Raw genomic sequence first — 11,208 nt, forward strand, 5'->3', positions numbered from 1 at the left:
AAGATGTGGGATGCTGGGTGACCCAAGTAAGGGTCTGCCCCACTGTGGGCCTCCGTTTCCCTAATCTGCCCTGGTAACTGCGGAACACACACCTGCCTGCTCCGTTTCTGTATCTGAGTCCAGTCAGTGCACAGCATCCAGCAGCGGCTTCATAACCGCAGCGTGATGTCAGGGGTGCGCACAGGAACCAGGTTCATGGCAGACTCTGGGAGCTGCATTGCTGAGGCTTCCCGCAGGAGGCACAGGCCTGCAGAGGGTCAGCTGGTCACCACCCCCTCCCTGTCCCCCACCCCGCACCACAGGGGCTCAACACCCGAGTCCTGGCTGAACCACCAGCAGCTGCCATGCCCACCCCTGGCCCTCAACAGGGCACTTCCTGTTGGAGAACTCAATCCCACCCAGACTCTCTTTGGACAGAGTTGAGCATTTGGTCCTGAATAAGTCCATAGAGCCTTTGAAAAGATAAACTGCAGAATAAGAGTGCCTAAGAAGATTCCAGAACACCACAAGTCTTCAAGGATTTATTAGAACAAAGGGAATAAACAGAATATGGAGATGGGGTAAATAGTGTATTTCCCGAGACTAAAAAAACAGTGACCAGAATATTACTTAAAACACCCGAAAATGGAGCTGGGCGGTGGTGGCGCACACCTTCAATCCCAGCACTCAGGAGGCAGAGGCAGGCGGATCTCTGTCAGCTCCAGTCAGCCTGGTCCAAAGGACGCGTCCGGGCCAGCCAGGGTTATAGAGAGGAACCCTATCTTGAAAAACAAGACAAAACTTACAAAAATGGGGCTGGGGGCGTGGTTCAGGGTGGAGCCCCTGCCTAGAATCCCCAGGGAGGGGCTGGGGTGGGGAATTGGGGTCCCTGCAGCCTCTGTCCCATACAACAGCCCCCCCCCCACACACACAGATGGAACCTAATTTCTCTGTGGTTCTTCGGTCTTCAAGTCCAAAACAAAGGCATGAGCTGGGCTTAGGAGTCCTGAGCACCGAGGGTCCCAGGCTTATCTCCTCTCTCTGTATCTCTGTGTGTGTGTCTCTCTCTGCCTCTCCCTCTCTCTGTCTCTCCATATCTCTTTGTGTCTCTCTGTCTCTGTCTGTCTGCATCTTTCTCTGTTTCTGTCTCTTTGTGTCAGGCAAGCGCTTGGCCTCCAGGCTGCCTGAGCCCAGACGTGTCTACAGCCTTGGGTTATTTGTCTTCACCTCACTGAGCTATCTGCATTCTACTTTTTAAAAAACATAATTCTTTATTGATTCTATTGGAATTTTATATCATGTACCCCAATCCCACTCACCTCTCAGCCCCTCCCAGTTCTCCTCATCCCTGCAGCGTCCCCCAAATTACTTCAAAACAAAACAACCAGAAAAATTCCACCTTTCCAACACCTCCTCGCTCCTCCGCGACACCGGGAGCTGTGGTGTGTCAAGCAGTGTACCCTCTTGTCCAACCAGCCGCACCCACAAAATGTCCGCTGCAATGAGTCTGGTCTGGATCAAGACCGCTGGTGCCATTGTCACCGGACCCTCACCGAAGCTCCTCTCAGCTTCATGCTGTTGTCCCGAGTCAGTCATGGAGATTCTGGGGGTTTGTTCCACAGGGCCAGTCCCTTCACACACTCCAGCAGGTCAAAGATGGGGTAGATATTAGAGTGAGCCAACCCGAGGCCCAGGATGTGGTCTGGGTGGTAGCTGAGCCGTCCCCATTTGGCAAGGGCCAGAGTCAGTTCTCCTGGGCCCATGCCATTGGGGCCAGCGCTATCACCTATGGTGTGGGGTAGGGACAGCTATCTCAGGGCCAGTGAGGGTAGGGTTGGCTCAGCATGCCCCTTGAATTTCAACACACATGGCTCCTATGACCCCCTATGGCAACATGAGCCGTGGACATCAGCCCAGACACTGGCTGCTCTTGGACCACAGATACAGACATAGCCCACAGCAGCAGTCTGGACCTGGCCCCGTGTGGCTACATCTACATAGGCAATCTGCATTGGCATTGCCTTTGGTGGTGTTACACCTAGGCCATTATGTGGCATGAAGGAGAGAGGCAGTGCTTTGGATTCCAAGGACTTTAAAGAAATCTCCACAGGAGCCGTCACCACAGGAGCCGTCACCACCACAGGAGCCGTCACCACAGGAGCCATCACCACCACAGGAACCATCACCACCACAGGAGCAGTCACCACCACAGGAGCCGTCACCACAGGAGCCGTCACCACCACAGGAACCATCACCACCACAGGAGCAGTCACCACAGGAGCCATCACCACAGGAGCCATCACCACAGGAGCCATCACCACAGGAGTGGTCACCACCACAGGAACCATCACCACCACAGTAGCCATCACCACAGGAGCGGTCACCACAGGAGCCATCACCACCACAGGAACCATCACCACCACAGTAGCCATCACCACAGGAGCGGTCACCACAGGAGCCGTCACCAAAGGAGCCGTTACCACCACAGGAGCCGTCACCACAGGAGTGGTCACCACCACAGGAACCATCACCACCACAGGAGCCGTCACCACAGGAGCCGTCACCACAGGAGCCGTCACCACAGGAGCGGTCACTGATGGTCAGGGTGGCAGGACAAAGACTCAGGAGCCCTGAGCAAGGCAGAAGCAGGGTTTACAAACACAAAAATGAAGGAAGAGGCTGCTTGTTTATCCCAGCCACCCAGAACAGAAATAATCACACAGAAATTGTATTAAATAAAAACACTGCTTGACCCATTAGCTCTAGCTTCTTATTGGCTAACTCTTGTATTTAACCCATTTTTATTAATCTGTATATCGCCACATGGCAGTGGCTTACCAGCAAAGATTCGGTGTGTCTGGCTCTGGTGGCTCCATGGCGTCCCCCTGACTCCACCGTCTTTCTGGCAGCATTCAGTACAGCCCTCCCCACCTGCCTAAGTTCTGCCCTATCAACAGGCCAAGGCAGTTTCTTTATTCATTAATGGTAATCACAGCACACAGAGGGGACTCTCACATCACCTTCCCTTTTCTGTTTAAATAAAAAGGAAGGCTTAAACTTTAACATAGTAAAATTACATATAGCAAAACAGTTATCAAGCTAGAATTACAGATACAATATTTATATCTACTTTATCTTTTATCAGAACTAAGGAAAACTATAACTATAGATATCTGTCTTCAACTCTATCAAAGACTCCAGAAGGATATAATATTAACTAAGTAAACAGGAAATGCATTATAAGAAAAACTCTAGAAATAACAGAGACATCTTGCTGCCTGGACAGTCACCCAAAGTTTTGTACCATTGGGGCATCCATCTTCAGCCTATAGGCTCATAGTATTCAGCAGACTTTTCCATGAATCAGGAAATTTCAAAGACAATTCCACTTATATTGGCAGTTTGCCAGTCACTTTCTTCTTGTATTTCACAGAATGTCTCACAGACTCTTTCATAAAACAGGAACCCTGAAGGATCATCTCACCTTTAGGCAAGTTCAGCAGTCATTTCTCTATGGGCTCTGCATGTCCAGTTTTTACAGCGTACCATGAAGCAGTCCTGGCAAGAGCAATTTCTTGCCCAAATGGCTAACCAACTCCATAAGGAGCCTCTTCAATGCCCCACATCCTCTTGAAGTAGCTTGGTGCTGCCAGGAAGAGATATGTCTCATTGTCAAGAAAAGTCCTGCCAGGCAGTGGTGGCACACACCTTTAATCCCAGCACTCAGGAAGCAGAGGCAGGCAGATCTCTGTGAGTTCAAGACCAGCCTGGTCTACAGAGTGAGTTCCAGGACAGGCTCCAAAGCTACAGAGAAACCCTGTCTAAAAAAAAAAAAAATAAAAAATAAAAAAGAGAAAAGTCCTAAGTTCTTTTTTTTCTTTCTTTCATTTTTAACAGATTTATTTATTTTATGTATATAGGTGTTCTATCTGTATGTATGACTTTATGCCTGAAGAAGAGGGCATCAGATCCCTCTACAGATGGTTGTGAGCCACCATGTGGTTGCTGGGAACTGAACTCAGGTCCTCCAGAAGAGCAGCCAGTGCTCTTAACCACTGAGCCAACTCTCCAGCCCAAGTCCTAAGTTCTTAAAACACTTTAAATGCCATATTCTGAAGATCTCTGGAAGATTTGAAGAATACCTATCCATCTGAACTACATTTCTGCACATCTAGAAAATCTAACTAACATGACTACAAGCTTGACTATTATAGATGATAGCTATTAACATATATTTCATATATATAAAACAAAATTGACCTTAAATTTTTATCAATAAAGCAAGATCCATACCAATGCAAAGTATCCATCTCTATAGCATATCCCCCTTTAAATGTAAAGAAACATTTACAACAATATTTGGGGATATGGGCACAGTTCTGTCCAAACTTCTTCCTGCTGTTTATTAGGTGAAGTATTTTCTTTGTGGGGGTGTTTACAGCAACCTTTCAGGGGCTCTTGTTCCATCAAACCACATTGGTCTGGAAGCAATCCACAGGTTCTCATCTGCTGTGAAAACAAAAGAAGAACCTCCTTTCCAAAGCAACATATCCTTAGACTCAAATTTTGAATTCAAGATACCTTTAAAATATGTATGTTAGCTGGGCAATGGTGGCGCACGCCTTTAATCCCAGTACTCTGGAGGCAGAGGCAGGCGGATCTCTGTGAGTTTGAGACCAGCCTGGTCTACAAGAGCTAGGTCCAGGACAGGCTTCAAAGCCACAGAGAAACTCTGTCTCGAAAAACCAAAAAAGAAAGAAATATATATGTTGGCTTAGCTTAGCAGTTCCCAGAATCAAATGTCTCTGTGCAGTCAAAAAAATTTAAAGATAACACAATAATATACATAATCGCCGGGCGGTGGTGGCGCACGCCTTTAATCCCAGCACTCGGGAGGCAGAGGCAGGTGGATCTCTGTGAGTTCGAGACCAGCCTGGTCTACAAGAGCTAGTTCCAGGACAGGCTCCAAAACCACAGAGAAACCCTGTCTCGAAAAACCAAAAAAAAATAAATAAATAAATAAATAAATATATATATACATAATCCAGACTCTGTGAATTTTCCATTTTTATGTGGCTTATTTTTCTTTACCCCTTTTAATCTATGATTATCTGTACTCTGTTTCTTTAAAGACTTTACCCTTTTTTTTAAGCACTAACTTTATTTTATGACTCCCTATACTCTTTTTCTTCTCTCTTCCAAGCCTACGTACATTTGTCCAACACTGTGACTCATCTGGGTTTGTCTTTATTGCATATCTGTAATTCTTTACTGTCCAGGAGCACTTTTTGAAATGCTGCTTCTTAAAACCTAAGCTGCTCCATTATTATGGTATATAAGGTACTACCTGCTTGCCTGCCCAGTCTTAAACTGAAGCTGCTCCATTACTATGGTATATATGGTACTTCCCGCTTGCTCCACACAGCTCAGGAGCTGCCACCCCTGAGAGGCATGCACAGTGCCCCATCTCTAGGCACTCAGCCAGTCCATGCCACCATTAAGCAAGCTGCAGCAGTCTGCTCGCAAACCCCACTCAAATGCTCCATCTCCCGGAAGAGCCAGAGGTTGCGCTGGCTGTATGGCCAGCTGGGGCTTTTTCCTGCTGTGGCTGAATCAGGAAAATCTCTCTTAAAGGAGCTGCGGCAAGCCGGCAGCAAACAGCAAGAAGCTGTGTTAAATTCTGTATTTTTTTTTTTTATCTAGAATTCTTTTTCAAGCCCTTTCAGGTTTTACGTGGATTTAGTTGGCCACGTGGGCGCCAGGATGTTTCTGTGGTTTAGGGAGGAGGTGGGGCAGCTACTGGAAGGTTCCCAGCTCCCCTAGGGCCTGGGAATCTTAGCTTTATTTCAGCCTGCGAGTAAAATGGAGTCTAAAATCTAAATGGCCGCACTCAGGCCAAGGTGCGTTTGCCTGCTCCCCATTGTCTTTGGTCAGTCTTACCGGCAGTGGGTTCCTCTTCTTCTGGCATCTGTGCTGGAACAGGTTTCAGATGATGTATCCGGGAAGAGATGCCATTGACTTGGACAGCAGAGGGATTAGTCAGGACCATGTGAGGACCTCTCTTGCGGGACCCAGAAAGGTCTCTTGGCTGGTGGTCATGTGGTCTGTTTAACAGGTGGTGGAACAATGGAACAGCGCCTCGTGGGTGTTTTGTGGCATCTGCACTGGAGGAAGGAAAATTAGTAGTTAAACAGGGCAGGGGTTTTCCAAACATATCTCACAGGGGTTAGATCTTTCATGTAAGGGGTATTTCTGACCCGGAGGGGGAGCAAAGGGAAGGAGTAGTCCATTCCTTGCCAGTCACGAGTTAATTCTGTTAAAGTCTCCTTTGTTTCTCTGTATCCAACAGGTTTGTTTTACATTTGCTGGACCATCCCAGAATGATTGGCAGGTAAGCAACAGGTTTCCCCCAAAGGGTGCCTGCCTTTGGCTGAACACTTTCAGCCAGTTAAGGGGACAGGGATCATGTATTCTTTTCTGTAACTGCTTCCAGGTGAAATGGGGCATCAGTCGTTCAGGGCCAAGGAAGGCTGAAAAGCTAGTCAAAGGCTTGGCAACGGGGCATCTATAGGATTAGCTGATCCAGGTAAAGGGACAGAGCAGTCACATCACAGCCCAGAGCTCAGCAGTTTGCAGTCTACCAGTGCTCCCTGGGTGGTGTCTGTTAAATCTACAGAGACAGATAGAGATGATTGGGATTCCCTCTGTATGCTGTGAATACCGCTGGCTAATAAAGAAGCTGATTTGGGTCTATTGCAGCACAGAATAGGGCAAGGCGGGAATTCCAAGCAGATAGAGGAGGAGAGAGTAGGTGGAGTCAAGGAGACACCATTGAGCCCCCAGAGGAGAAAGATGCTCACTTGCCAGTACCAGTAAACCATGAGCCTCATGGTAAAATATAAAATAATAGGAATGGGTTAATCTAAGATATAAGAGCTGGCCAATAAGCGTGAGCCTATGGCCAAGCAGCGCTGTAATAATAATACAATTTCCATGTGATTGTTTCAGATCTGGGCAACTGGGAAATGAACAAGCGGCCTCTGGCAACATATAGACTAGGGACAGAAGTTAAAATCTAGACACTTAAAAGAAAACCTTACAGTTTTTGGAATTTTTACTTATTTGGGGTCTATTTGACCTGTGACAGATAGATTCAACTTCCTGAAGCTTACGTGAATTTTTAGTTTACTAAAAGAGATAAAAATTCTAGATATATTGGCATTTCCATTGTACTGAAATCCATATTGTAGAAAAAGCAGTTAACAGATGTCTGTAAAACAGCCAGAACGGATTTACACCTTGGAGACACAGAAAAAGCAATGGCTTCAGGTCAGCCTGATGAAAATACAAATCTTAAGACTAAAAGGTGAGTATGCAGTGCTCTGTCAGCTTATCCAGACTCCGCTGATTGATGTTAAAGCTCTGAGCCTCTGATGGGTGGATCTAGAGAGACAGATACATGCACTCCCTCATACGTGACTTTTAGACGTACAGCAAATAAAACGTAGCCTACAGTCCACAACCCCAGAGAACCTAGACAACAAAGAGGACCCCAAGAGAGACACACATGGATCCACACAGAAAAATGTATAGTTCAGAAAACAAAGAAGAGCCGGGTGGTGGTGGCGCACGCCTTTAACCCCAGCACTTGGGAGGCAGAGGCAGGTGGATTTCTATGAGTTTGAGGCCGGCCTGGTCTACAAGAGCTAGTTCCAGGAAAGGCTCTAAAGCTACAGAGAAACTCTGTCTTGAAAAACAAAAAAACAAAAAACAAACAAAACAAAAAAACAAAAAAGAAAAACCTCTGAAATCTTATGTATGTTTATTGAAGTTTACAAGTCATATAGGTTGTATAGGATCAATATCTTATACACTGCTAAGAATTGTGGAATATTTTGTTTTTGTTTTTTGTTTTTGTTTTTGTTTTTGTTTTTTGTTTTCAAGACAGAGTTTCTCTGTGGTTTTGGAGCCTGTCCTGGAACTAGCTCTTGTAGACCAGGCTGGTCTCGAACTCACAGAGATCCACCTGCCTCTGCCTCCCGAGTGCTGGGATTAAAGGCATGCGCCACCACCGCCCGGCGAGCTGTGGAATATTATTATTTATTTATTTTTGGGTTATTTTTGTTTGTTTGTTTCTCTGTGTAACAGCCCTGACTGTCCTTGAACTAGCTCTGTAGACCAGGCCAGCCTTGAACTCTCAGAGATCCTCCTGCTTCTGCCTGCCAAGTGCTGGGTTTAAAGGTGTGCGCCACCACTGCCTGGCAGTGGAATATTATTTTAACTAGGCAAAGATGTGTTACATTTGTTTCGCCTTGCCTGCCTAAGGCACCCGATTGGTCTAATACAGAGCTGAAAGGCCAATGGCTTGGCAGAGAATGGATGGGTGGGGCTGGCAGGGAGAGAATAAATAGGAGCAGAAATCTCAGTTCCAGAGAAGAACAAGAGGAGGAGGAGGGAAGGAGGGAGACCTGGAGACGCCTGGGGCCAGAAGCCGGCAGCCACCAGCAGGCATGAGAAGCAGTGTAAGATACACAGAAAAAGAGTGAAAAGCCTCGAGGCAAAAGGTAGATAAAGAGGAACAGGTTAATTTAAGTTAAAAGAGCTAACCAGGGATGCGCCTAAATTAGGCCGAGCATTCAAAACTAATAATAAGTGTCCGTGTCATGATTTGGGAGCTGGTTGGTGACCAGAAAGAAAAAGCCTGGCAGTCAAGCATTGCCATTTTTCTGACTACTGACGGAGCACACAGAGACACGAGAGAGAACCCGTGATGTAGGCTTCTCATGTAGCCAGGCCAAGCTAACTCCATGGTTCTCTGCAATGAATTTCTCTTTTCTATTTTCTTTGCATTTTATTTATTAGCATTTGACATTTTATAGATGAAGAATTTATTATTATCTTCTCTCAATATCTATGAGAAAAGGATTACCAAAGAAAGAATGCTTCTGAACTTCTTCCTCCCGTCTGGTCATTTACTAGAGACAGGGTCAGCCATGGCCTTCAGTAAAAACCTGCAGCTGAATCAATCTATTTATTTTAGTAGAGAGCTGAGAGCAAGGCAAACCCCGCTGTCTTTCCTTACAATAGACTTGGGCGCTCAGCTAATCAACGACCTGACTAAAGAGTTAACAAGGAGCTGGATGGTGGTGGCGCACGCCTTTAATCCCAGCACTAGGGAGGCAGAGGCAGGCGGATCTCTGTGAGTTCGAGACCAGCCTGGTCTACAAGAGCTAGTTCCAGGACAGGCTCCAAAACCACAGAGAAACCAGGCCTTGAAAAAACAAGAACAAAACAAAACAAAAAAGCAACCTAACGAGATGTAGCCTCGATGGAAGGGTTGATTGCCCATTGTCGTCAGTGTCAGAGATCTGAGAAGGATTAGGATTAACCAGAACGACAGAAATTAGTCCCTGGTTCATATCCAGATATCCCAGGCTCCTGTGGTCTCCATGGCCACAGGTGTACCCACCATGACAGGTCTCTGCAGGTGGGGGTGTAACTCAATGTTGTGGAATATTCTTTTACAACGAGTGAAGATGCGTTGCTCTGATTCGTTTAATAAAGAGCTGAATGGCCAATGACTGGATAGGAGAGAATAGGTGGGACTTCTGGGCAGAGAGAAGAGCTTGGAGAGAACCTAGGTGACGGAGAGATGCCGCGAGACACTGAAGAAGTCGGATTTGTGGTAGGGAGCAGAGGTGACTGAGCCCTGTGGCAGAGTGTAGATTAATAGGAACAGGTTAAACTAAGTTATAAGAGCTAATTGGGAAAAGCCTAAACTAAGACTAAGCTTTCATAATTAATAAGTCTCCAGGTTGTTATTTGGGAGCTGTCCAAACAAAAATCCAGTTTCACTTCAGGGTTTAACGCAGACAAGCTCTCTACCAAGTGAGCCACAAGCAGTTTACCAAAGGAGTTACTCTACTGAGCTATCAGCCCTATCCGGTGAGCTGTAAAGCCTTTAATGTATAGATTTTATGCATGCTACTAACAGCTATGAGCACACTGCCTACTGCGCCACAGGCACGCTGCTGAGCTGCGAGCATTTTGCTAAATGAGCATCAGCCCCAGCCCCAGTCCCAGGTAACATAAATGTCCTTCCTGCTGCCGAAGGGATTTCTTCTTTTCCCGCTGAATGTATTTTAAGCAGGAAACAGTTTCGGATTTTTGAGCAGCCTTCTCTGCGTCACCTGATGAGATCACATGGCTTCCCCCTTGTGCTGTTAAAGCCTGGGTTACTGTAGCTGACTTTTCATTGACTCAGTCTCAAATTCCTGGGGTGACGATACCTGGCATAGGGCCTAGCCAAGCTGCTGAGTTCCTGTGCTGGCGGCTGCTTAGGGAATTTGCATTTATGTGATGGGGGAGCTGGGCCATGGCTCCATGCCACCCCGTGTCTTTTCTGACTCGAGAAGGAGAGTTATAATGGCAGCACACACCTGTGATCACTTGGGAGGCTGAGGCAGGAGAATCAGTACTTCTAGACCAGCCCGGACTACTCACTGAAACCTTGTCTCCACTGATGGCTTCCTCAGGGTCCCTACAACTCCTGGGAGAGACTGGACATTTTTTCTTCCATAAACATTTCACAGAATTCTCCATTCTTGTTTGGGATTTTCTTCCTCTGGAAGATTTTGGATTAGTGATTCGAGTTCCTTATTTATTATAGGTCTCTTGAGATTTTATTTGTAATTCTCTGTGTGTGTGAGTGCAGAGAGGGCGTTGGGTCCCCTGGAGTTATAAAGGTCACCTGACCTGATGCTGGGAATTGAACTTGGGTCCTCTAACAACTGGGTGCTCACTGAACTCCCGAGCCATCTCTCCATATAAACATACACTTTTTAAAATGAAACATTTCTGTTTGCTGAGATGGGTTCTCGTGGAGCAGGAGCTGGCCGTGAGCCGAATGTTAGCTAGGAGCATCCTGTGCTCAGTCACGCCTGGGAAGGAACTCAGGGCCTTGTGACTGATTGCCAGGACAGCACTTTACCAACGGGGCTATGTTCCCAACCCAGATGAGAGAATCTTGATTATCAACCCCAGCTCTTTATTTGTTGTGGATATACAGAGATCTTGAGCTCTTAGATTTTGGTTTGTTTTGAGGTTCACCATGTAGCCCTCAGGGTCCTGAAAAGCTCATGTAAATCAGTCTGACCTCCAACATATAGAGATCCGGTTGCCTCTGCCTTGGGGTGCTGGGCTTGGAGGTGTGGCCACCAGGGATTTTAG

The sequence above is a fragment of the Chionomys nivalis genome, chromosome 20 (assembly GCF_950005125.1).
Source record: "Chionomys nivalis chromosome 20, mChiNiv1.1, whole genome shotgun sequence".
NCBI classification, from domain to species: Eukaryota; Metazoa; Chordata; class Mammalia; order Rodentia; family Cricetidae; genus Chionomys; species Chionomys nivalis.